The 27,734-nt window shown below is 40.6% G+C and overlaps 1 long non-coding RNA gene across 1 annotated transcript in view; it reads right to left on the bottom strand.

Moving 5' to 3' along the window:
* LOC111165198 (uncharacterized) overlaps nt 1–27,734 on the bottom strand; it is a 56,680-nt gene that overhangs the window by 4,318 nt on the left and 24,628 nt on the right. Inside the window, exons 1-2 of the long non-coding RNA XR_016388357.1 lie at nt 6,671–27,734; nt 60–6,066 (exon numbers count right to left, since the gene is read on the bottom strand). The exon at nt 6,671–27,734 is cut by the window's right edge and continues 24,628 nt beyond it. This is a non-coding gene — a long non-coding RNA (uncharacterized LOC111165198). The remainder of the gene's footprint in view (nt 1–59; nt 6,067–6,670) is intronic.

The following is a 27,734-nucleotide window of genomic DNA, read 5'->3' as shown; positions in this document are numbered from 1 at the left end:
TAAGTCACTTAACTCTGAGAATCAGTTTCCTCCTCTCTTTCTAGATGAATAATACATACTTCAAAGGGTTGTTGTGACCTCTAAGTGAGGTGATGTCTATCGAAGGGCTTCAATGACAGTTGAGTCTAACTCATTCATCTCTTGGCAGCTGAGCTGAATAGTGATGACTGATGGGTTAACACCAGTTGATTGTCTGCTCTGTGGAAAAGAAGGAGAACTGTTCTGTGTCGTGCTAGATGAGAAGATCAATACAGGGAAGAATTTTTGGAACAGAACTAAAAATCTGCACTGTCTTGCCAAATATTGGATTCCCCATCACAGACATACATGTTCAAGCTGAGGCCCTATGTCTAGAGATTTTGTAAAGCAGACTCATTTTGAGTGAGAAGTTTGGTGTAGACAACTTTTACTAAAGTTTTATTACTCTAAGCCAAATAAAATGAGAATTCCTTAAAGAGTAACATGATTGCTAGCAATATTAGGCCCTCTGACAGGTCAAGGGGAAAATGATGGGCATTTGGGCTCAGGGGTAGCTTTTGATATACTTGAAACCATACATCTCCTAATTCATCCACACTAGACCTACCTCCCAACAGTCCTTCAAATCCCTGTCATATGAAATAAGTTGTTCAACAATTCACTTAGCCTGGTGTCCAAAACCATTTGATTTATCCCTACTTACAGACATGTTGTTCTGCAAAGATACTCAAGAGGAATAAATCACATCAGTGTCAAAACTTTAAACAACTCATTCACAAATATTTTATCTCCAGCCCAGACCTTGTCTTTGAGGAACAGACCCGTATGGTCAACCTATACCTTACCATCTAACTTCAATACTTCCTAAAATAAACTCATCATGTTGCCTTTACCCCCACCTTCTAGCTTTTCTTGTCTTGATGAATGATACCACCATCCATCCATTTGTCCCACTCAGAAGCCTAGGGTCATCCTTGCCCCCGCTTACTCCCTCCCTCCCCATATCTTATCATTTTTACATTCTAAATACCTCTTGAATGCATCTACTCCTTTCCCTTCTCTTCCACCACTCACTACTTTAGACCAAGCTTCTGTTACCTGTTGCCTGGACTACTGCAGTAGCCCCCTGTGGTCTTCCTCATCCAGTCTTACCCTCCTCCCGTTGCTCACTACTTGGGCTTCCCAATACTCCTAAAACAAAGCTCAAAATGAGCCACAGTGTGCTGTGTCGTCTGGCTCTGACTCGGAGCTCAGCCCATCTCCTTGCTGCTCTCCCTCCCTCTTCACTTCAGCCACGTTGACCCTCTTTCTGGTTCTCATAGTCTCATGTTGCCATCCATCGCAGGGTCTTTTCTCAACCTTCCCTCTGCCAGGAAGACCCTTCCTTTATATGCCTCCTTAGGTCCTACTCATCCTTCTTAAGGGTTGCTTAAGAAGCATCATCATTTCTTCAAGGAAGCCTTCTGTTACCTCTTGGACCATCTCAAATGTCCTATTTTAGGCTCTTAGGGCAATAATTAGCACGTGTCACAGAAGAAGATGTATATTAGTGTGTGATTATTCTTATTTCTGTACATTTCCCGCAGTAAACTATAAAATACATGAGGACAAGAACAGTGATATTTTTGCTCACCACTGGATCCTAGAATGTTGTACAGTGCCTGGGATATAACAGATCCTCAATAAATATCTGGTTAATAACTAAACAAATCAATAATGATGAATGAAACTAAGAATAAATGTTCTATGTGCTTGTGCAAGTCTCTTCATCTCCCCTCTCCTGATTTTAACTCTATGAAATTGGGAGGCAGGAGAAGCAGGTAAGAAATAAACGGGAGAGGGAATTACACAGCACCTAGAATCACCAACGACTCAAATTCTTTTGTTCCAAAATGTGAAATTTCAAAAATTCTAATGGAATCAAAGATCCAAAAAGAAAGTTGTGCTCCTGCCGAGCTCACAAATACATGCTTTTTTTTCCCCCATAAATAGAACAAACAGATGCTATCTGCAAGGCTCACAGCACATCTGTGCAGATAAAGCAGCAGCGCTGGGGTGTCCTGGGAAAGAACTGATTTGCATGTTTGCTCTCTGGCGTGCAAACGCTCACACATTCCTTCCAGAGAGCTCTGAAATGGCCACTTTCAGAGAATCTAGGTTGTGGTTTTGCATGTATTCTTCAAGTTCACCTTCAGTCCCTGTATTTGAGAAATATTCATGTTTAAAAAAAAAAGTTTTAAAGAAAGCTTTGCTGGCTGGAGGGCTTCTTTCCTCCCTGCCACCCTCCCTTTCTCAAGCTCTCACATTTGAGTGTTGTCAAGTTGTCATGCTTTAACTAATCAAAACAAAGGTAATATGAGAAACGACTAAAAGTTTTATGCCAAGTATGAAAACTGCCTGAAGAAGATGGTGGCAGCAGCCAGTCAAAAGACTCAACTTTCTTTCTGAGAAAATAGGACTTTGATTTACTTACAGTATTTTCTCCTAAGGGTCTCAAAATCTTTTTCTTTCTTTTTAAATATTTAAGAGGTTACCTGGTAAGGAGTTTTCTTAAGCAAGGTGGACAAACTGAGGCCTGTGATGTCCTTTTTTAAAACAGGCAGTAGCTGAAATAAATTGAAAGTGATTTCTTAATTCCCACAAGAGACAATGCTAAAAAAAAAAGAGGTGGGAATGGGAATTCTTTGCTCTGGGAGCCCAGGCCGCAGAGAAGCTTAATCTAATTTGCATAGGAGGCCGGGAGTTCCTGGAATTGCACTCCCATGTGGCCCTTACAATCCCACCCCTATTTCCACCACTGACCATGTGCTGCTTTTTTTATGGTAACTGGACATTAAACTTCATAAAAGCAGTAAAGTTCAGCTAATCACTTAGAAAACCAGGCAAATGAATACACTACTCTAAAATGGTGACGTCTTCAAGAACCTTTGGTAGTTACTGAAACAAACAAGGGAATACTGTATCTACTGACAGTTAAGCCAAAAAAGAAAAAAAGTTCATGTTTCCTACTCAATATATTTTTCTTCGTTCAGACTTCAGACAACTTCGCCCTACCACACCCAGCTACTTGTGACTGGTTCCAAAGGGTGACACCAGCTGATGAAAGACGACCTTCTTACAACTCTTTCCCGCCAAAGACTCATGGTGAGATGGCCCTTCTCCAGCAGACTATACACTTCATCATCTGTGTCCGTCCTTCTGTCCCCAGAGAGACAAGCTCCAAGGGGAAATCACCCTTCCGAGGCAGCTCTGGATCATACCTTGGGAAGTGAAACCAGGGATGTGCAGATCAGCTCGGACTGCTGGCCACCCCCTCAGAAGCTGAGTCACTGACCTGGCCGGTTCATTTAATCACTTGGAAAGTGGTTAGACTGAACAGGACATGTAGTGATTAGTAATTCAGACTGGTCTCAGAGCTTCATGTCTTTCACTTTTAGACGCCAACTGCAGCCTTTCTCTTGGAGTCAACAGGAAGCGAGAATTGCAAGCCAAATTTGACACCACTTGACGTAACCAGGGATGGACTTGGGCCCTTATTTCTCCACCCAATAACACAGAGATTTTGAAAGTGAGTCCTTCTAGTTAAACACATCAACCGAGTACCAGGGGCAGAATAAGGAATTAAGAATTGAAGAAAACCTATTTTGATAACTCAGACTTAACCCCTTCTTCTTATCTGGCTTTCATTGAATAAAAAAGTAAATTAAAAAAAAATTTCTGTCTCAGATATAGATCTGAAGATGGTAAGAATAAAAAGAAATAATATTTATTAAATAAGCTACTCCCCACACTAATTAGAAAATGATTGTGATTGAGGCAAACACAAGATCTACTTTCCCGATTAATTTTTCTCATCATGATGCATTTGTGAAATATCCTAAACTGGGCACAGTAAGACATGGCCACGTAGTCGAAAGCGAAACAGATAGACTTTTTATAAAACATTTCCTATTTCTGGTTACAGTTACTGTTGTGATGATTGATTCATGTTCAGCCATTTCCAACTACAGTTGTGGTACTAGCAATGAGATTTAAAATTTGATCATTTTACATGGACTGTTTGGTGAAGGAAAGTAATATGTGTATGTCTTTGCACTCACTCCTGTTCTTTCTCTATTTTCTGTCTTTCCTCTCCAATCCATCCCATACCTAGTCCCCAGATTACTTTTCCTAAAATATCACTGCTGTGCATTTATTCACTTGAAATTGGTTGAAACCTGACCACACGTCAGTGGTCACTTAGCTAAAAACTGACAAGAAAAGGTAAACATGATGGTTTTACCCTTGAAATGTTCATAGTCAGTGATAATTCTCTAGTCAAAAGTCTTAGTTCTTTCCAGGACTGTGAGATCCAGTTCAAACTTTAACCTGATAGTTCTGAACTCCTAAGTTTAGGCCTTCCCAGAATTATCTTCTCCCAAAGTGCCCACACTCAAGCCCATACCCCTGCCTCTCCACCACATAATCTAAAATGCCCCTTCCTTTACATATCCAAATTCCCTCAGAACCTAACTCACTTACCTGTCACAAGACCGTGCCTGATCATTCAGCCTTTTCCCTTTTCCTAAATTCCAAAAGCCCAGATTATCTTTATCAATTTTCAGCTTAACACTATCCCACATACCCTGTCCTGACCAAAATTCAACTGTAAATACATACATACATTTGAACCTACATATATACATACCTGTATATTAAAGAAAAGAGAGCTGGACTTGGGACATTCATTCTGTAATGAAAACTGGGGCAAATGCTCCACTGGCATAATGAGGTTGGGATTATCATTTTACAAAAACAGGCAGGGGGAGGGGTTCCAAGCTATGTTATTAGGAGGAATATAAATTTCTCATGTAACTCAGATAGGATGCTCTTTAGAAGAAAATTAATTATTATTACAGGAAGCTTTGTGTATTTCAGACTCTTTAGGAGAAAACAGTAGCTCCCTGATACAGAAGCCTTTGCTCTTTCCCCATTTCCCTCTGCCAGGCTTCAGAGTTTCTCCTTCCTGCTCCCCTCCCCCCAGCTCACCCCAAGGAGACACCAAACATTAGCACCTACCCTTTCTTAGAGTCAACAAAGATTGAGTGGAAGGAACAGTCCAGTGCACCTTCCTTTTCTGTAGGGATGATGGGGTATCTATCCTAAGAAAAGAGGACATCAAAATGTGGACGAATAATAGAAGAGGTCTTCTTGGAGCAAAGGAAGGGGAGAGAAGGAGCTTGGGGCATGTCCATGTGGAAAACCCTTGGAATCTAGGCAATATGGTCCCATCTCTTCATGTGGGACAAAGGATTAAGTTGGTTCACCCAGTTCCTGATTCTCCCCTCTCCGCCTCATGATGTATGACTCTGAGGCAGTTAGTTACCTAAACTCTTCAGGAGGAAAAAAAAAGAAAGAAAGAAAGCTCAGTAATCACAAATGTGGAACGAACCATCAGGGGTTATCCCAGTACTTCACTGCATATTATAAACTATTGGGAAAGACATTCCTGAGGATGACTAGGAATCTAGGAAATCATAAAGCTGAATACCACCCTGCTCCCCAGCCCCACTCCCAGCTTCCACCATCCCCAGCAGATATCCTGAGGGCCCAAGTTTACCCAGCACTGAAGGAGCAAAGACCCCCTTTGATTGGGGGAAAACTAGGACATTAAGAAGAAGACTTCCTTTGACTGCCTTCTTTCTGTGTCTCTCCACTTGACCACGGATGTTTCAATCACATGTTAAGCACTGTTTTCATTTGATGAGTCATCTTCAGTCTCATGAATTACTGTGTCAAAAGAGTTTCTTACAATATGTTCAGAATAAGTGTCATGTCGGGAAAAAGTGCTCATGGGCAGCTACTCAATTCCAGCTACATTTCTACGTGTGGATCACACAGAAGGCTGGCCTGACCTTGCAATAATTTTAATTTCTTCTTTCTAGGTTCCCCACAGCTTTGAAGCCAACTGCTATTCATCTTGTTTACACAAACCCAAGAGTATCAAGCATGGTGTACATCAATACTTACAGCCTTTGTCATGTATGTCTGCTACAGTCATGTAACGTATGTGCCAAGATTCATTGTGTCCTTAATCACTTTCTTTATCTGTAAAACAAATAGTTTGCAGCAACATGGACGGACCTAGAGATTGTCATACTGAGTGAAGTAAGTCAGACAGAGAAAGACAAATATCATACAATATCACTCATATGTGGAATCTAAAAAGAGTACAATTGAACTTATCTACAAAACAGAAATAGAGTTACAGATGTAGACAACACACTTATGGTTACCAGGGGGTAAGGTGGGGAGGGACAAATTCGGAGACTGGGATTGACATATACACACTACTATGTATAAAATAGAGAACTAATAAGGACCTACTGTACAGCACAGGGAACTCTATTCAATACTCTGTAATGACTTATATGGGAAAAGAATCTAAAAAAGAGTGGATATATGTATAACTGATTCACTTCGCTATACACCTGAAACTAACACAACACTGTAAATCAACTATACTCCAATAAAAAATTTAAATTAAAAAAATTGTAATAACACATACCCACAACCATAGATTTGTAAAGATTAAATGAGTTAGTATGACCTATATGTGCTTAGACCAGGCATTGGAAAACTTCTCTGTAAAGGACCCTATAGAAATATTTCTAAGTTTTACAAGTCAGGCAGTCTCTGTCTCAATACTCACCTCTGTCATTGTGGAGCAAAATCAGTCCCAGACAAATGAGCATGGCTGTGTTCCAATAAAACTTTATTTACAAAGAGAGGTGGTAAACTGGATTTGGCCCATAGGCAGGTGGTAAACTTTGATGGCCCCTAGATGAAAGGATAAGTGTTTGATAAATTTGGTATGATCACACTTATTACCTAATCAATGCTGGCAGTTCTTCATGTTCATATTGTGTTTCTCTTTCTTAGCAACATCTGGAATTGAATTCTGGATACCTTAACTTACCTATCATCACTGTGGCCACTGATGCAGAAAGGAAAGGTAGGAGGGTTTTCATCTTGCTTATACGTGCATATCATCTAGTGGTAGAAAAGTGTAATTGCAAGATTTTTTTTTTTTTTAATGTCCTGGGCCATGTTCAAGCACACCCTGGTAAGAGGGTCGCTTCCTCAGTCTGCCCACAGTGGGCATCTACAACTGGACTAAAGGGCCAGTCCAATCCACCTGGTTTCAAGGAACTTTCCAACAGGCCTTTGACAGGTGTTCTTATAACTCAGAGTTTGATGTCAACAACCAAAAGTGTTCACTGAGGAGATAAAAAGAAACTATTTAAGAAATAAATATTATTTATTAGTCAATTAACTGTTTATATATGTGTGTTTAATAATACTAACAAATCCTTTAGAGAAACCATACAGTATAGGTATGTTTTTATCTTAAAATTAGCCTTCACGATGAGCCCTTAGCATAAGGTGGTGGCAACTCTGAGTCCAGGTCATATTTCTCTTTATATCCTTCATGGATGCTGCCTACTGGTCACTACCTCCTTCCTGTCTACCTTCTGTGCTGACCCATGCTGCATTTGTACTTCCCCAGATCATTGCCAAGAACACTAACCGCTGAGAATTCTCAGTCTTTCTGTAACTATGCAGAGGTTAGAACTTAAGTAAACAGGATCTTCATAAAAACCACAGTTCTAGAACTCAGGCTCTTCATTATTAATATTTTTTGTGGAGAGCCTCTCTACCAGCATATTCTCTGAAAATAATTTTGATACATGGATGCCTGCAGATTATCATTATTATATGTTAACATTGTTTGTTATTATGGTGAAGCAAGTATATCAGAAGACACTTTTTTTTTTTTTTTTTTTAGGTAAGAAGTGGATTTATTTCAAGAGAAACACACTCCATAGACAGAGTGTGGGCCATCTCAGAAGATGACAGCGGCACCAGGGTATGGGGTTGTCAGTTTTTATAGGGGTGGGTAATTTCATAGGCTAATGAGTGGGAGGAGTATTCCAGCTATTTTAGGAAGGGGCGGGGATTTCCAGGAATTGGGCCACCGCCCACTTTTTGATCCTTAGGTTTGGCCTTGGAACTAGAAGACACATTTTTTAAAATGTATGTATGTATCAATATTAATAGTGAGAAAAAAGGAAGCTTTCCAGCTCTATATTTCCTTGATGTGTCTCCCTCACTGAATAGAATTCATTTATGGACCTTCGAGGAGTTACTTTATAATAAAAAGAATTCTGACCTCTAACAACTTGATTTTCTTTTCCTCCCCTGGAATCAGTAAGACATCATTGGGTTTGTATCCCATAAGCAAGTTCATATCCCCATTCATATCCCATCAGTGACATGAGTGATGGCTGGAGTCTGGGATGCTTTGTCAGCAACAGAGGAAGCCTCCTGCTTTCACACCCCACCCCACCCCCAGATGACTCTGTCTGTCCCCCTTCTTCCTGAGATTCATAAGTATCCAGAGTTTCTCAAATGCTCTTTCACCACTACCACCATCACTGCAACCACCACCTGCCTTCCAGAGCAGCTGGCTGGCCTGGGACCTGCTTCCCCATCTTTTTTCCTGGACTCCCTTCCTGGGTATCTGGGTCCCCTCCCCTTCATTCCTACTGCCTTGACTTAGAAGGATCTCCCTCCTCTGCTTTTGAGGAAATTCTCAACTCCATTCTACATTTCCAAACAAAAATCCCTATTTTGTTTCCCCCAAATCATGAAGCTGACCAGAAAAACTGGATTGAATTGGCCACAGTGCCGTTTGGACTCTCTTTGTGATTTTTGGCTACTCGCTCTTCCCAGTAGTTTACACTGACATGTCAGATTTTCCACAGTGGTCATGTAACATACCCATTCCTCCTTATGCCTACCTTGGGACTCACCCAGCAAAATTTAGGATGCTCTTGGGATCATGTATAAAGAGAGTGCTGGGCGTTAAAATGACATGGACAAAGTTCTTACAAGACCATAATTCTGCCCCTGGTTATGATAGAAATTAGCTGAGTGATCACTGGACATCAAATGCCTCACAAAACAGGAGGTTGGCTTCAATGTGCAATCAAGTCCCTCTCAGCTCAAATAATCTATCGTTCTAGATGTATCTTTGCTTATTTTTTAAAGAGGACACCTGAGTTCTAATTACAACCCATTGGTCCTCATTTTAGGTAAAGTTGCCAGAAAGGGACTTTGTGATGCCTGGTCCTGTCAACCTTCCATCCTCTGTTACCAGTATCTTGAAACTTTAAAGTTTTTACTGTCATTATTGGGTAAATTCTTCACTTTGGGCACTGCTTAACATTTCTTCCAGAAATGCCTTTGCCACTGAAGTATCATCCAACATGGATTTGAAATTGTCCAGTTATAAATCCTGGACCTGCTTCTGGTCAGAGTTGTCTTCCCTCCCAATCAAATCCCTCAGGGCCTGGATTTAGCATGGACTTCACTGCCCTTCATCTTAGAAAGGATCTCGGGATCCTTCTGGATACTGTGTAGGTTTCCTTCAATTTCAGAATGTCTGTTTCCAAGTTCTACAAGAAAGAGATATTTTTGAATTTTTATTTATGGCCTGTATCCTGCTTATGCCAGCAGATGCATCAAAGATACCGCAACTAAAATAGGATTTTTATAGGAAAACAGAATTGAGGCCTTAATTAATTGCTGACATCATATGTACTCCCTCAGAAAACCAGCTATTCAGAAATGACTCCGCTCCCTTCTGGCATAATTTACCCCCTACTTCTTCATTATTATTAAGGACATATGTACAGAAACAGGATCTGCGCCTTGCTGGACTTCTTCCATGCCAACCACTCATAGCCCAACTGATGTTATAATCCTTCCTTTTTCACATTACAATTGGCTATTGTGCAAATGAATATGTTCTCCCAGGAACAGATTGTGACTTTACGTGGAGCAAGAACAGGCATTGGAAGCAGATGAGCTCTCAGCAAGCCGGGATTGGGACCTCACCCCAAACGCCCTCGATAAGACACAAGGGAAGAAATAAATAAATACAAAGAAAGAAAAAAGAACAGAATAAAAGCTGAGGTAAATTATTTTAAACAGATTTGGAGCCAAGTTATTTAAGAGATGTCAGCTATTTTATAGCATGTGCATAAATGTTCTGAATTTTCATTCTCAAGGCAGAATCTCTAAGGAGGATCCTTGTAGCCTCAGCTTCAATTCTGAGGTCTATTCCTCCACTTTTCCTGTAAATACAACTTGGGTTCCAACAAAACAACTACTTTATTACTTTTTGTTCCTACATATATTTCTATACCATTACTTATTTTAATCTGACCACCTGGAATGCCTATTCTCAACCGTAAGACATCCCATGCATTCTTCAAGTTCCTTCTCAAATATTATCCTCATCATCATGTCTTAAAGTGTAAGGAAGAATGACGAGCAAAAGCCATGGAGAGATCGGATGTGATGTTGCAGATGGACTGAGCCTGGTCATTTCTGTGGTGGTTTTAATTTTGGAAGCAGAGACACAATGGACAGCAGAACGGACTTATCAGTAAACGAGACTTGATGAGCCTATTAGAGAACTTTCTAGAACTGTGGTGTTCCTTGCTGGTGATTTAGTAACTGCTCCCTAGAACACATTTTCTATTGTTTGTCCAAAGTCATGCCCTTCTCATCATCAGCCAGGGTGATGGTCTCTCTGAGTATGTACCTGGGAAGAAGGTGTAATGGGAAGGCCGAATATACACAAAGAAAAATTAAAGGGAACTACAAATTCAATATCTCAACAGGGAGAGCAACATTTCATTGACATTTCCTATGTTCAGGCAGTTTGTTAAGCACTTTACACAACACCTAATACACTGAGTCTTCATTCAAAACAAAAACACAAACAAAAAACCCTATGAGGTGAGCAGGAGAATCTTTACAGGGGGTTCGGGAATTTGTCCAAGGTTCCACAGTTAGTGTATGAAATCCACGTCAATCCATTTCTAGAGCCTCCTCAAAGGCTTGTCCATCACTTTCCAGAAGCAGACCAGCTATGGTCTCATCCACCTAGCATGTTCTGTCCACCACAGCACACCCAAGTGTAGGTGCAAATTTATGAATCCAAAAGTCAGCCCTGAGGCAAGAATGGTTTAGAAATGCTAGACTCCAACAGATAAACCTCAACAGACAGTTGGGAGCCCTCAAGTTCCTTCCCTATCTCCTCCTATGTTTCCTGTGTAGCCTTTAGCCAAACATTTAATTCTCACCTTCAAGAAGTGCACGTCCTCCTCCCGTTGCCTGAATCCTTCGTGGAGAATGGCTACTCCCCTCTACTTCCCCTGTGAGCCTTTCTGCCTTGCCAGGCACAATTCCTCCTTCTAAATTCATCTGAACCATCCTTTTATACATACCCCTTTTAGCCACAGCAGTTCACAATCCTTTAATTTCTTGTTCCCATCTCAGGTCTCCCACCAGCCTGGGAGCTCTTCAGAAGCTAAGTACTCTGTCTTATTTATCTCAGCGCATCAACGCTTTAGAACATGCACTGAATACAGAAACACATTAAAAGACAGATGTTTTAGGGTTTCCGTGGTGGCACAGTGGGTAAGAATCCGCCTGCCAATGCTAGGGGACACAGGTTCAAGCCCTGCTCCCGGAAGAGCCCACATACTGCAGAGCAACTCAGCCAGTGTGCCACAACTACTGAGCCTGTGCTCTACAGCCTGCGAGCCACAACTACTGAGCCCATGCGCCTAGAGCCTGTGCTCCGCAATAAAAGAAGCCACCGCGATGAGAGGCCTGCGCACGCTCACCGCAACTAGAGAAAGCCCACGCCCAGCAATGAAGACCCAATGCAGCCAAAAATAAATAAAATAAAATAAATAATTTTTTTTAAAAATTAAGAAATGCTTAAAAAAATAATGTTTTACATACGTACAAACATATGCTGTTCAGAGTGTTGTGTCAGAAAAAAAGTCCAAATCCAATGCATAATTTTCAAAAATTTGTAATCTGTGTTTAACAGGTTTTTTAAAAAAAAATATGGCTCCAAAAAATGAGATAAACTCAAGTATCTCCAACCTCTTATTTGAGAAACATGGTTCTCACCACTCTCATGGGAGCCACAATCAGAAATGAAGGGTAAGAAAGCAGTTGAATAAGTATTTATTGAATTGAATTGTTTGTAATTGGACTGAATTAAACTAAAAGAGTCTTAGCTTCCACTGATGGAGATCACAGAGCTCTTTGGGTGGAGAGTGGACCCAGAGGACAGAAAAGGGCTGTCTATGGGCCCAAGAGCTCTGGGTCACGATTTCTCAACCCTGGTTGCAAATTACAATCACCTGGGGAGCTCAAAAGACAATTTGGATGCATGATTCCCACCCTTAGGGCAACTAATTTAATAGGATTGAAGTGGGGCCTTGGCATCAGTATTTTTAAAGCTCCCTAGATGATTTTAATGTGCAACAAGCCATGAGACGATTCCTCCAGAGAAAAGGTTACTCTGGCATAGCTGTGCATTTCTGTGGCTGAAAGGCCAAAAATAGAAAATTTGATCTGTGGTACTGGGTCCACTTGCATCTCATTTCAGACTCAGCAAGCCAAGATTTTCCACCTTCCCACCACTGGTGCAGCAGGAAAGCTTGCCTGCAGCCTGTCCCTCCAGAACTGGAAGATGGGAGGCGGACAGGGAAGGTCCCTCGCATTTCTACGCAAGTCAGACCCACCCTGTGCTCCAGAAAGTAGCCAGGAGAAAACTCAGCATTTTGACTGGGATTCGATTGCTATCAAGCAGCTTTCTACTTCCGTTGTACAGGGTTGGCACCAGGTAAAGAGATCCAAAGGAAACACGTGGGAAATACTGTGATACAGCCGCAGCTGTGCCTCCACAGGGACAAAAACCAAAAAACCAAAAAATCCTGCCTGAGGCTTTCCCTTCTCTTTAAGGCTTCTTCCCCACTTTGTTTTCCTGTTGAAAAGTTTCAAGACGCTTTACTACAGTTACACAATCTCTCCACCCCCGTCCACAGCCTGCAAAACGTCAGCCCCTAATCTTCCAGCCAGGGCCACTGCGTTCCCCAGAAGGTCACTCTCCCCCTAAAGCTGCTGCTTTGCAGGAAACTCGAAAACCACTTGGCTTCTCCACTTAAGCAATGTGTTTTTCTGCTGTGTTTCCAAAAGGCTCTTGGAGATTTCATGTTTGTATTTTCCCCTTTTCTGGCTCCACGTTCTCCTATGTAAATGAAGAAAGCTCTTCCAGTAGGGATGAAGGCGCAGTTGGAGCCCTGGCTGATTTCATCCACATTTGCTCTCACTTAAAGTAACTTTTCATGTACTGCTTAACGGGAATTGAGAAGAATTTAAGAAAAAGCCCTTTAAAAATCGATTCCAAATAAAAATGGAGCCATACAAATCCATCTGAGAAATAAATATTGCAGCCTTATTGCTGAGTGTTGTTAAAAATTTTATTTATTTCAGCCTTTTGTTATTCAATTAACTATGCAACATGTCCTGCTAAATCGTTTCTCCTACACACAGTTCAGATTTGACTTCTTACGTTTATGACTTTGTTTATGCATTTATCTTTTAGTACTTACCTGAAACCCATACTATCTCCTCCCACCCCATATAGTTAAAAAAAAAAATCAAGGGGTGAAAATCAGGAAAGCCGTGTCCAAGGAGATTTCCCTTTGGTTCTGTCTGCTCCAGGGCCAAGATTAGACAAGAGGAGTGAGGCAACAAATTAATGCCTTTCAGAGGCAAAAGGAAAATCAAGAATACTGAAACGGTCTTGATTTAGAATTTTGATATTTTGTTTTTTATGAAATGTTTGCATTAATTTTGAGTTTTCAAACTATAGCATTAAGATATTATTCATCCTGATGACTGAGTTTGTTGGGTGCCACTTGCATTTTGTGCCCAAGTCGCAGTTACAGTCCTCCTTGAAGGACTGGGCACCAGTCACATAGATTGACATAACAGAGACTTCAAGGAATGATGTAATGAGACTCTTTACATTGGGGTATTGAGAGCCTCAAGTCTAGGTAGCTCTTGTGTATTGGCAGTGAAGTTATTCCAAACAAGAAGCTTAGTGTGTTTAATTCCTCAGGGATCTTAGGAGCCACTGAGAACTGTATTCGAGTCTGCAGATTATGGTTGGAAGCAGAACCTCAACCCAGGATGCCTGCACTCCTCTGCCTTGGGAAGCAAGCTGTCATTCAATTCAATTCAAGGAGATATTTGCTGAGCCCCTCCAGGGGTCAGACACTGTACTAGGTGCTATATACACCTCTGAATGAGATAGCCTCAACCCTGCTCCCGTAGACTTCAGAGCCTAGTACAACATTCGAAACAGATTTTTAAAAAGTAAAAAGCAACAATATCAGTGCTCTAACAAAAGTAGTAAGAGAAGAGTCAGCACAGAGGCAAGAACTCCTGATCCTGAGAAGATCCTCCAAGTGAAGGCATAGAAAGGAAGGAATCAATACATGTGAGATTCCAAGACTCTGAAAGTGTGTGTGTGTGTGTGTGTGTGTGTGTGTGTGTGTGCATGTGGCTCAGACCTCCTGCAAAGCACAACTTGAAAACACACCTCAGAACATCTGCATCCTGATTGCGCTGCCTGCGTTCTCCACATCCCGTCGATAGGACACGTGCTTGGAGTTGTTTGAAGTGTAGTCATTGAGGCTCACACTCAGCTATCTATACCCCCTAGTTGGGTTCCACTGGTAAACAAGGACACGCATTTGTTAAATAGCCGGACAAGGGCAAGGGCGCCAAGGCTTGTAATAATAAAACAACTTACCTCCATTTAAAGCTAAGGCACGCTAAAATTGAACCTTCATCCTTAACTTCACGATCAACGGTGTGATTGCTAATACCATCCCATTAGTTCCTTTAGGCTGAAGACTTTGAAGCAGTTTATTTAAGATTCATTGTTAGGGTCATAAATTGAAAGTAGTTAGGGAAAGATGGAAGAGAGAATGATTGAAGGAAGGTTCTTTACTTAATTCCATCTTTGTAAATACATGGGACTTGATGTTACCAGGCCTCTCTGGACTTAGAAGAAAAGAATGAGATCATTCATACAAACCAATTTAACCTACAAGTAAAGTGAAACGCCTCAGTCTGAATCTGTCACCATAAACTGTGTCTTCACAAAGTAAAACTTGGGTCACTTATTTCTTGAACTCAGTAGATACTGAGGTAGACAGTCCTGTCAGAGGAGCACCCATTCCCATTCCCAATGTTTCCTTCCAGGTGGAGGGCTCCACTCCACACCTCAGCCCCTTCCCCTTGACTGGTGAGTCTGAGATGAGCATGAGGACCCCAGACATCTCCTCTTGAGAGCAGGCTGTCAGGTTCTTTGCTCCTCTAGAGTGAGGTCAGTGCCTCGGGCCAGTTGAAAAGATAAACCTAATTCCTTCTGGGGTTCTCCATGAGGAAACCATAGACACATGCCCGGTCTTCACTCTCATAAAAGTGATATTTCGGTCTCCATCTCCCTTACTCCTTGGTCTTCTCTCTCCGTCGGTTCAGATCTTGAGCAGAGGAAAGGGGTACTCTTTATTGCCCTTATGCTCCTGTGCCCCCCAAAATTCTCTCTTTGTGTCTAATTGTTAAGCTTGAATCAACTAGATAACCAAGTTTAGCAAGGTCACAAGGAAATGCTAGAACTGAAAGAGAATCTCCAAAAGCCTTGAAATCAACTCTTGCCTTTTCAAGGCTGCACATCCAAGATGACTCACTCACATGGCTGGCCTGACAACCAGGAGCTCAGCTGGGGCTGTCAACCTGAGCTCCTATCAATGGCCTTTCTATGTGGCTTGAGCTTCTCACAGCATGCAGCTGATTTTCCCCAGAGCAAGCATTCCAAGACACCCAGACAAAAGCTGCCAGGCTTCTTATTACTCAGCCTTAGAAGTCCCAGAATGTCCCTTTTGCCACATTCTGTTGGCTAATCAAGTCACTGAGGCCAACCCAGATACCAGACGGGGAATGAGACTCCAACTCATCCTGGGTAATACAACACTCTGGGTAATAGTCTCTACAATAGGGTAACATAACAATAGAACTAACTGGTCACTTAACACGTTCTCCTTTGCTCAGCAATGTTTTAACATGCATGCGCTCTTGTATGCCACTCTACAGCCAATAAATAGGTACTATCATTAGCTCCATTTTACAGACAAGGCAAGTTTTCAAAACTGACCCAGGTTATATAGCTAGTGGTGGAATCAGAATTTAAAGTCAGGTCTGTTTAAATCCAGAGGCCCCTGGATTAACCTCGATGCTAGTCCTTTACCAATCCACTAGATGGACGGCCACATTCTGTTTAAAGATCAAAGACAATAGTTGACTCAAGGAGCATTAGAAAGCAAAGTTCACATCAACATATTTGAAAATACAACAGTAACTAGATTCAAAGGAAGTCTTGCCTAGCCTGTGCATGACACCAGAACCCCAAAACTTGTCAGCACACAGCATTTTTCCAGCAGTAAATGGAGGAAAAACACAAGCTCTGCTGGGCAGATTGACGAGGAAAATGTGGTGCTTCTATCAGAGGTTTGTAGTTTTAAGATTCCCTTGTGTTTTAGTGGCACCAACACACAAAGGGAATTAAGCCATTTTGATCTCCAATAATGAGAAACATGGTTGACGTTCAGACCTGAAACCATTTAATGCAAGTTAATCCTTGAAACAAATCTGGAATGAAATGAGGGAGAAAAAAATCTTATTATGGTAGACATCAACTAATGGGTTACATTTCTTTCTTCTCAATTAGAAATGGCAGAGGGGTTTTAATTATTTTTCCTTAGCAAGCACATCAAAACATATCTACACAAAAACACAGCAAATATGTTATAAACTGATTTAAGCCAAAGAGCTCGTCAACACTGTTTGCAATTATGAAATCATTTGGGGATATGGTATTTTTTTGGAAGGAATTGTTTTCCTCTTAGATGCAAACCACATCATAGTCCATCAGGCATAAATCTTTTATTGTATCTTCAAGAGCAAAAGTGGAAATTGTACAACAAAGGCGCCACTGATAAAATGCAATGAAGCCCCCCCCAGAATCATTGGGATGATCTCACTAGTTAGGAGAGATAACAGGGAATGTCATGGTTTCAAAAATGCTCTTTGGGGGAAAAATTTTGTTGAAATTCAGTGGTGCTCAAGGAGTTCCAAAAAGGAATTATTGGGAACTTTCATCCCCTATCTCCATTTACCATATACATTAAAGAAAAGGGAAGATTTTTGGAGACTTCTTTGTCACTCAGTGAGCAATGGCAGGTATAGTAGCGATGGAAATGAACAATTTAATGTGCTTGATGAGAGCACAGCTCCAGGAGTGAGACTGCCTGCATATCCTTTCTGGCTCAGCCACTTAACAGCTGTATAACTCTAACCTCAGTTTCTTTATTTAAAGCTTGGAATAAAAATAGGACTTACTTCAGATATTTGCTGTGAATGTAAAACACATATTGATAATATGTACCCTACAGATATTCAGTAGTATTAGTAGCAGGACCACCATAATTATTATCATTATATCAGTTTTCAATAGGAATACATGACAGAACATTAAACTAGGACATAGTCTAGATGTGGTACAGGGTCAGGCCAGAGAGTCAGGGAGTTTACACATTCAAAATCCAGAGCCATAAAACCAAAAATAAGGGTCAAATGAGCTAGCAACCCAAAGGGCAATTTGAGTAATGAAGAAAAATTCAAGGAAAACAACTTGCAGGGATGGTGCCAGTGGTTCAATTACTTTGTTTCTGGTTCAATTTTATCACACCGGAGATGCCACACCAAATCAGACATTCTGCCTTTGCATCTTCATCTAATCAATTACCTGCCCCTTACTTTATTTTGGGTCCAGAACTCCATATCTTGAGTACAGAGAACATGAACCTAGTCATAATGGACTGGGATTCAGTGCCAAGTTCCCAGTTTCTGAGAGGTGTGTGTTGGGGGGGAAGTAGTTACAAGACAAGGGTCAACATTGGGGCGAAAAGCAAGTATTTTCTCACAAGGAAGAAATAAGAGCCCAGAATCTGGATCCAGGAAGATGATCACTGCTGAACCCAGAGCAAGGTTACTTTCATGGAAAATCACTGAGCTGACAATCTAAGGGTTCTTATATTTACCCTAGCTCTATGCTTCTCAAAAATGATGATATAACCTGGGGTTTATTATTTTAAAAAGTCAACTCTGAGGCTCCATATAAATCAGAATCCTTGGGGGATGAAGTCTAGGAATCTGCAAAATGTCCCCAAGAGATTCTTATGTGCACTAAACTTTGACAATTTGACTAGAAGCTGAGCTAGCTTAGGACACAGGTCTCAACTATGGCAACAGAAAATGTAGAAAGGTAGAAAGCCAGTCAAAAGCCTCCAGAGTATCCCAATGCAACCTCTACTAGATTTAAAAGTTTCAGCCATTCACCATCCAATGAAGGCTATTAGAAATTGTGGAGGCCAAAAATAACTTGGTGACATAATTCTGCTTCCTTCATTGAAGAATGAAAATTTCAGTGTAATGGTATATTGGAATCAACTGGGGTGATTGTCAAATGTTGAAGGCTTGTCCCGTTTGGAATCTGTCATTATCTAAGGGCTACAGAATAAGACTAAAGAATTGGAAGATGCATCCCTGAATCGGGGGAATTGCAGCAGAGTTAGGAAACTAATACAAACACAGTACATTCAGTGAGTATTTGATGAATTGAATTGAGTGAGCGCCGTCTCTAAGAACTTGAAAGCCTGGCTAGTGGAATAAGAAAGAGTCAAATGAACTAACATTTATTGAGCACTTATATACCAAACTAAGTGTGGGTACCAGACGGGACTCTACGCTCTGTTACCACCATGTCTGAGGCCCTCTACAGAAGGTAACTGAAAGACGTGCAGTCTCTGATGAGGTACACCCATGGCATACTCTTAAAATGGGACATTCTATCATGTGACACTTGGTCCTTGAGCACAACAGGGCACCTGATACAAAGACAGGCAAACTATCTCCAATCCAGTGAGTGGCCTATGAGGTCACTTGCTTCAAAAGTTTTACCCCTAAAGTAATAGCGTCTAACCAAATCACTTGGATTCCCTTGGGAATTTGTACTAGAGTTGTGAGCCTTTCCTTTAATTCTTACTTTGACCCTATAGTATTAGAGATGCTCTTGTTCATCTTAATAAGAGGCAAACTCGAACTGGGCAAGGATAAACAATATTCCAGTCAGGAGGATATCAACCCAGATCTCTGTGATGTCAAAGCTTCTACTTCTACAGAAGACAGACCTAGAATTGCTAAAATGATGTTACAAAAAAAAAAAACAAAGAAAATCAATAAAAAGGAAGAGTTCTCTAACAATTGGAGCAATGCCGAGGTGAGCCATTACAAGATCAGTGGAGGTTTCTCTACAAAGGTTGAATAACCTCTGCTTGGGGAGGCCAGTCTGGGAAAGAAAACCTGAACAAGATGGCTGCTACAATCTCTTCCAAACTAAGATGCTATAATTTGTTGGCAAACAGATGGGCACCACATTAAGTTAATTCCTTTTTTGTCCTGGCAAAAGTAAATGTATTCTTGCAGAAACGTCTATTGGCAGTGTGGTTGCCTTGTAAAAGCAGAAAAGAAGCTGGGAAAACTGTTTATTTTCTTCTCAAGATTTTCAGATAGCTTAGGTCGAGCAGGATTATAGGGCTATGCAAAGTATAGCACAGTGGTTAAACACACTGGTAAAAGTGGGTTTGTATCCTGGCTCTGCCTCTGTGAGCTATGTGACTTTGGGCATGTAGTTTAACCTTGCAGAAATGCATCTTCCTCACCTGAAACAACCTACCTCACAAAGTTGTTGCCAGAATAAAATGATGCATGGAAAGCACGTTGCACAAAGCGTATATCAAACTGTCAATAAATTGTAATTATTAGCTATTCTATAGTAAAGCTGTTTAATGGGACATCCATGTATTTTTGAACTGCTTCATGATCCTGGTGTTTGACAAGAGGCACTTGCTGAAAATTCCTCAGGGGGAAAAAAATGAATGAAATAGAGTTCAATATGTGAGGAAGAGAAAAGACATTTTTTTAAACTTAAGTTCTTTTTTCTTACAAGACACAGAGACGGGGCTTTGGATTTCAACGGACCTGGTTTTTCTTCCCTGCTCAATATCAGTAAGATCTTGAATAAATGATTTGGCCTCCTACACCTCAGTGACATAACCTGTAAAATGGGAATATATCATTAGGATGCTTTGGGCTGCAAGTAATGGATTACCTGACTACAACTGGCTCAAACAATTGTGGCTTATTTTTCTAATATATCACACAGTCCAAAGATGGTAAGCTCCAGGGTCGATTCTGCAGCTAAAGTATTCTGAAATTGAGTTGGTCTCTGCAATTGCCTTGGCTTCCTCCTCATGATCTCAAGATGGCTAAAGTGGTTCCAAGAATTATATTTTCATATGAAAATGTCCAAAGCTGGAACAAGGTGAGAAGCACTTCCCTTATGCAGCTTTGCCTTTCCACCAAGAGGAAAATATTACCTAGAAGCACCCAGCAGATGTCAATTCAGGTCCCACTGGCCAGAACTATGTTGTATGTCCACCTCTAAACCAATCACTGGTAAAGAGACATGGCACTATGGCTGTATCATTGTTCATCCCCAATGGCTAGGAAAGGGATCTGCTCCACCACACATCTGAACAAATCAGAGTATTGTTAGTAATGAGGAGTGTAGAGGTAGGTAGGCAAACAGTAATGACTGCTCCTTATATCTGTCAAGAATGCTGAAAAGCTTGAATGATACTGTGATGCACCTAACACATGTTACGTGCTTGATACATATTTGTTCCTCCTTAGTGATTAAAAGATCTTTAAGCCATAATCTTCTCAGATTAAACTATCCCAAAACAGGAGGTACTGATTTATATAGATATATTAGGAATGCTATTTAATACAAAAAAAGCCTTTTCTTAAATGTTCCAACTCCATATTTATGTAAACATGGGGTCTCCAATTCACTTAAGCTGCATTTCAATGAACACAAATTAAACAAAATACACATATCAAGTTTTTGACGCAATTTTGCTGCATCCAATACACCCATATCAAATTAAATATATATTCATAATCTTTGTCATCAATCTTTATCATCATGACCATTGATACCTACAGAAATCATGTCTGGGGATGGAAATAAAGTGTCATAAATAAACAATCATTCAGTTCAAAAGTTTATAGGACCAAAATGGAATGTGGGTATTGGTTTATAGCAAGAGGTATGAGCATCAGCTTGACCCAAAACAGAGTTTTGAGAAACTCCTATTGTATATTTATTTTTTGGGGACCCTTGACATAGTGTTCAAATACCACATAACTTTCCACGCATCCATGCCTTCTACAGTTTCCGCTACCTTTTAGCAAGCTTGTTCCCATCTTGTGAAATCCAACTCAATTTTTTTTCTCCCCTGCAAAGACTTTCTGGACTTCCCTCAGGCAATTACTTCCTCACCTGGTCTCCCCAAGCTACACCTCTTTTGTCCCACTTAATGTTGTAATTATTTACTCATGTGTCTTTTTCCTTCACTAGACTTGGGGGCAAAGGACTGTGTTGTATTCATGCTGACAGCCCCAGTGTCTAGTGCATTGCTCAGCATGTATTATCGTAGTACAGGCAATAAATCTTTATTGAACAAGTGGTTTTTATGTTTTATGCACCTACTATGTGCCAGGGACTGTAAGAGAAGCTTCATATACAACATCTTATTGCGTCTCCCAACAATCTTATGAATGAAGAGAATGAATCTCAGAGATTAAGTAGTTTTCCTAAGTGGAAGCCAAATCTCCATTTGAATTTATCTCTGTTCTTCTCCAGAGCCTGGATATTCTCCAATATGTTGTGAGGTCTTCATGGAGGCTTCATGGCTAGAGCAATCTCAAGAACAGTAGCCAAAAGTACCATTTATATATCTACTTTGACTTCTCTTGTTCTCTTTTTTACAATATGCAACTAGAAGCCATACCCTTCATTAGTTAGAAAAAAATAATCAAAGCGAACAAATTATTATTTTCATTTCTTTCTTCTAGACAAACTCAATCCTACAGTGCTATAATGAAAAGCTTCAGTAAATGTGTGATTTATCTATAACTAAGCCATCTCAAGCTGGTATTAATGCAGAGTGAAGCTTGGTGGCCTGCTGCTGGGGTTTTAGAGTGATAATCACAACTCTTTTCCTCATATATCTGTAGAGTAGATATATGAGTCAAACAGAAGACAATACAGATATTTATTTCTATTAAAGCTAAATTTACAAACAGAGCTTGCTACCACATCCAGATCCCCTTCAGGGCCCAGTACACCCACCCTCAGCTGCTGTGAGTGTTGCATAGATGCCCCCCTAATCTGAAGAGCTGTCCTCAGTTGATGGGGTCACTTTACCTGGGAAATTACCTGGGATGGTGGAGGATGATGAAAAGGCACTATTTTAACTAAATCTGTTACATCACATTGGTTTACCTCCTTTGAACTGTATTTTAATCAAAGCAGGTTGATTTCCACTCCATGAAAATGTTTCATTTCAAGCCACTGGAGTTTTACCTGGGAAATTACGATCCCCTCCCCACCCCAGTGGCCCTTCCACCCCTTTGTCTCAAGGAGAAGTAGCTCTGCAGTGGTCTCTGTGTGCTGGGGTCTTCCCCTGTGGATCAGGTAAACTTGACCCGAGCCCACATTCTTCCTCGCCCAAGTCTTCCCCATTGACTGTGCTGCTTCCCTTGCTCCCTGATGGGTTTTCCTGGAGAACACTTTCTCAATAAGCCACGTGCACTCACATCCCTCCTAGGCTCTTCTTCTGGAGAACCCAACCCAAGACACTTTGCTTAGATGTGAGGCCACAATTAGGCTTTCTAATTCCACCACCCGTACACACACCCCGAATTTAACTTCTTCACCACCTCCCCCATCACAGGAACAGCCGGACACCAGCAAGGATGTACTAAAATGTCTTTTACAGAGAAATGGAGGCCAGAAAGGGACACAAAATGTTGTTCTCATCGGTTTCCCTCCCAGGAAAGCAGAGCAAGCGTTCCTTTCTAATCAGCACTAACCTATACAGATCCTATGTGTGAAGCTGGAGAAGACTCACCCCCGATGGTAGAGCCCACACCAGCCCACACGACTCGGTGACCTGAGAACAGCACAGTTTCAGCTGCTCTCAACCTCTTGCCCTGCTTCCTTTGTGCAGGACCAGCTTGCAGAGCAGCAATGGAGGCCCTACACTACGGAGAATGACTGAGGAGAAGATCCCCTCCTCAACACCCACATTGGGGAGGGCCAACCACAACCAACAGACAAATATCTAACCCTGGGGTTCAAATCCTGGGTGGTCCATGTATTATCAGTGGGACCCTTGGCAAACTACTTCACCTCTCTTTGGCTTCATCTTCTCATCTTTAATGTAGGGATAATAAAAGTGCATTCCTCATTTGGTTGTGGTGAAGATTAAATGAGTTAAGACATGCAAGGTGTCTAGAGTAACTTTTGACACATAATAAGCCCTAAATAATTGTGAGGTATCATTATTTATCATAAATGCACATGAGAAACCACAAAGACTTCACCCCACTTGATTTGGGGGACAGGGTCAGAAAAAAATGCCACTTTCTGGAATTGAAGCAAGTGAAAGAACCCCTCATAGAAGAGACTGCCTATCAGAGAAATAGCCTCATCTTAAGGAGATGGTTTGTAAGCTGTTTGCTAATGAGAAAAAGCAGATTCCCAAACGTCTACCTAGGAAATCCGGTTACCAACCAAAGCAAAGCACCAAAGAGATGTGCTCAGAAGAACATAATTGACATCTAATAATTATTAAAGAAAGTTATGATCATCTTAATTACACTGTAATGTATTGAGGAAGTAGAGTCTCTCAATAATATTATATTTGATGGCAGATATAGGAAAGGTATTGGTTAATAAGAGTTTGTTGGTGCTTGGAGAGCAGTATGTACGTTTCTTAAAAAACTAAAAATAGAACTACCATATAATCCAGCACTCCCACTATTGGGCATATACCCTGAGAAAACCATAATCCAAAAAGAGTCATGTACCACAATGTTCATTGCAGCACTATTTACAATAGCCAGGATGTGGAAGCAACCTGTGCCCATCGACAGATGAATAGATAAAGAAGATGTGGCACACGTATACAATGGAATATTACTCAGCCATAAAAAGAAACGAAATTGAGTTATTTGTAACGAGGTGGATGGATCTAGAGTCTGTCATACAGACTGAAGTAACTCAGAAAGAGAAAAACAAATACCGTATGCTAACACATATATATGGAATCTAAAACAAACAAACAAAAAGGTTCTCATGAACCTAGGGGCAGGACAGGAATAAAGATGCAGATGTAGAGAATGGACTTGAGGACACGGGGAGGGGGAAGGGTAAGCTGGGATGAAATGAGAGAGTGGCATGGACATATATACACTACCAAATGTAAAATAGATAGCTAGTGGGAAGCAGCCACATAGCACAGGGAGATCAGCTCGGTGCTCTGTGACCACCTAGAGGGATGGGATAGGGAGGGCGGGAGGGAGACGCAAGAGGGAGGGGATAAGGGCATATGGGTATACATATAGCTGATTCACTTTATTATACAGCAGAAATTAACACAACATTGTAAAGGAATTATACTCCAATAAAGATGTTAAAAAAAAAGAGTTTATTGGTGCTTATCAAGTATCATCTAAGGTGAGAAATAATTATGTTTGGTGGACACAAGTATCCTAGTCATTGGGGAATTATACTCTATGACAAAGAAGACATAAGTCACAAAGCTGTAATACAACTTGAGCAACACATTACTGCTGTAAAGTAGTAGTCCTTAAAAATGGACCTCCAGAGCACAGTATCAACACCGCCTGGGAACTTGTCAGAAACGCAAACTCTTGGGCTCCACTCCCAACCTACTAAATCAGAAACTCTGGGGATGAGGTCCATTGATCTGTGTTTTACAAGCCCTCTAGGTGATTCTCAGACACACTAAAGTGTAAGAAACCCAATGTATGCTGATGTTTTACATGCATGAAAGTTGCTAAAAGTAAATCCTTAAAGTTCTCATCACGAGGAAAACATTTTTTTCTATTTCTTTAATTTTGTATCTATATGAGATGATGGATGTTCGTGAAGCTTATTATGGTAATCATTTTATAATGTACATAAGTCAAATCATCATGCTGTACTTCAACTTACCCAGTGCTGTATGTCAATTATATCTCAATAAAACTGGAAGGAGAAAAAGCAAAAAAATTAAAAACAGAACCATAGTAGACCATTCATATTTCAGTGCTCTGATCCTGTGCTCAGAAGTAACCTTGAGATGACTGACTTGATTTGACAGGCGCCATGATCCTGGAAAAGGGTGGTGTGGCTGGTATTCAAGAGAAATCTGCTTACTAGAAAACTATATCTCACTCCTTAAATAATTGGCATTTTGGCACACCATAATTTCTTGAAATCTTTATTATTGTAGGAAAAATTCTAAGAGCCTGACGACCCTAACTCTAATGACAAGCTTCCTTCTCAACCTACTAAACCTCTCGATGGCACCTCTATCGGTTCAGCCTCTTAGCCGCAACACAATTTCTTCTCTGCAGAAATGCAAAAAACAAGAGAACAATCAACCAAGGGAGCAGACATAAAGACTAAAAGATCTACATCTCACCACCAGTGCCACCATCCACACACACCCATCCCCCAGAAGAAAATTTTTACGACTTTGACCAAGAAGAACAGAAACCAACTGCATCCCCCTACACCTGTTTCCAAACTCACAGCACACAATAAATTCAGTGGGAAAGGATTCAGCTTGGCTGAGAACGCCCCTATGATCCAACGTGGAAACTACATTTAAATTGGGCATAAATGGCACTTCCCTCAATTAGAGTGAGATCTATAAGTTGCTTCTCTCCCAAGTGAAAGTCTAAAAGGTGCATGTGTGTGCACAGGTATGTGCTTGACAAGATACTATTTCAGGGAAGCAACATTCCTTCCTAATATACCTAACAAGGACACAGTTGCAGGATCATGGAAATAATAAATAAATAATTAGTAACTTCTTTGTAATGCACCATTTTCCACTGATGAGAAGGAAATGGAAAGGGATGGTGGAGGATGATGAAAAGGCACTATTTTAACTAAATCTGTTACATCACATTGGTTTACCTCCTTTGAACTGTATTTTAATCAAAGCAGGTTGATTTCCACTCCATGAAAATGTTTCATTTCAAGCCACTGGAGTTTTATAAGTTTTTCTACCACATTTTACTGGAGGCTTGTAAATCTTGTGAAATTCTGGAATGTCTAGACCATAAAAATCTGTCATTTGAACAAGTTCTCTGTGGAGATGTTTCTCCCCTATGCAGATTCACAAGCTTTGTAAAGATTTGTGGAGGGAAAAAAAAAACCAAAAAAACCTTTAAGATATGTCCCACAGTAGCTGAGTTAAAAGATCACCTTTTCACTTGATTGGAATTTCACCTTTTCACTTGATTGGAATTTCACCTGTCACAGAAAAACCCTTTATAGAACTATCTAAAAGACTGAAGCCATTCACAGTAATTATGATTTTAAAAGTCTGTCACCCTTACTCTGTATGCCTCTTGCATTCAATCCTGTTAAAGACACGTATATAGTACAAAATGCACCTCTTATGAGAATTCTAAAGCCAGTGATGGACGTCACGAACGAGCATTCATCAACATAATTAAAGGAGTTAAGTGTTCCAGTAACAGAATCAGCTTCCAAGCATGCTGAAAAGAGGTCCCCCAAGATACAAACAAATACTACGACAAGGGAAAAGTGTTACACAACTTTGATGAAACAGCACCAAACTCCTGAACGTTATTAAATAAATCAGTTCTTCCTTCTTATGTTTATCAGTTTGGCCTCAAAGTAAACAGAAGCAAATTGGCATTATTTTCTATTTATTTGTCTAAAACATTGAGGACAGCTAATCATGCATGAGAGTTTCTGTATTGTGATCCTTAAAGCTATTTGCGTCAAATCCCTAGGTCACCTGCATAAACAGTTTCAATGCATGGGTGAACTTTCATGGACGAATCCAAATATTTATTTCAGGCTAATGTTATGAATTCTATGTAAAACCACTTTTCTATCCTAAATATGAAGAGAAAGGTGCTAGCACTGCTTACACTGTCTGTGGATAATTGGTGTCTGGGTTTAGGAAAGCCTTTGATACCAGGAATTGATTCTCAGGAAGTAGTTACAACAGCTAAGAGTGGGCCAGGGTGTCTAGGTTAATATATCTGGGAAGTTGTTTTAGTCTCTAAAGAAACAACCTTACATGTGGGACACTTGTGAGTCCCCCACCCCGGGAATAGGTGTAAAATGCCTGAATGTGAACATGTTAATTGAGTTGCCTCTGAACCAGGATACATGAGTGCCGTGTGCTTTCCAGATCCATGCTATTTCACTAAGGATGTTGCTCACCAGTTTGGAATCAGAAGACCTAAGTTTGTTTGTTTTCTCTCACTTACATTGCTCTGTGACTTCAAATGATTCACCACTTCTCTGAGCTTGGTTTCTTCATTTCAACTAAAATATGGATGACAGTTTTTAAGGGATTAGTCAACTAATTAATTAGCTCACTGAATGGCCTCTCTGATCCCTTTCAGCCAATGATCAAAAGCTCTGGAGTGATGTTTGAACTGGGAGTGATGCAATGAATTATTCTGTGATTAACATAAAAATTGTTAATTCCATAACTCTTATAAATCGACCCCATAAA

Source organism: Delphinapterus leucas, chromosome 17 (assembly GCF_059928025.1).
Source record: "Delphinapterus leucas isolate spDelLeu-1000000601 "Yukka" chromosome 17, BTC_Dleu_Yukka2, whole genome shotgun sequence".
Classification (NCBI taxonomy): domain Eukaryota; kingdom Metazoa; phylum Chordata; class Mammalia; order Artiodactyla; family Monodontidae; genus Delphinapterus; species Delphinapterus leucas.
The sequence above is the reverse complement of the archived record's forward strand: the minus strand, read 5'-3'. Positions and strand labels throughout refer to the sequence as shown.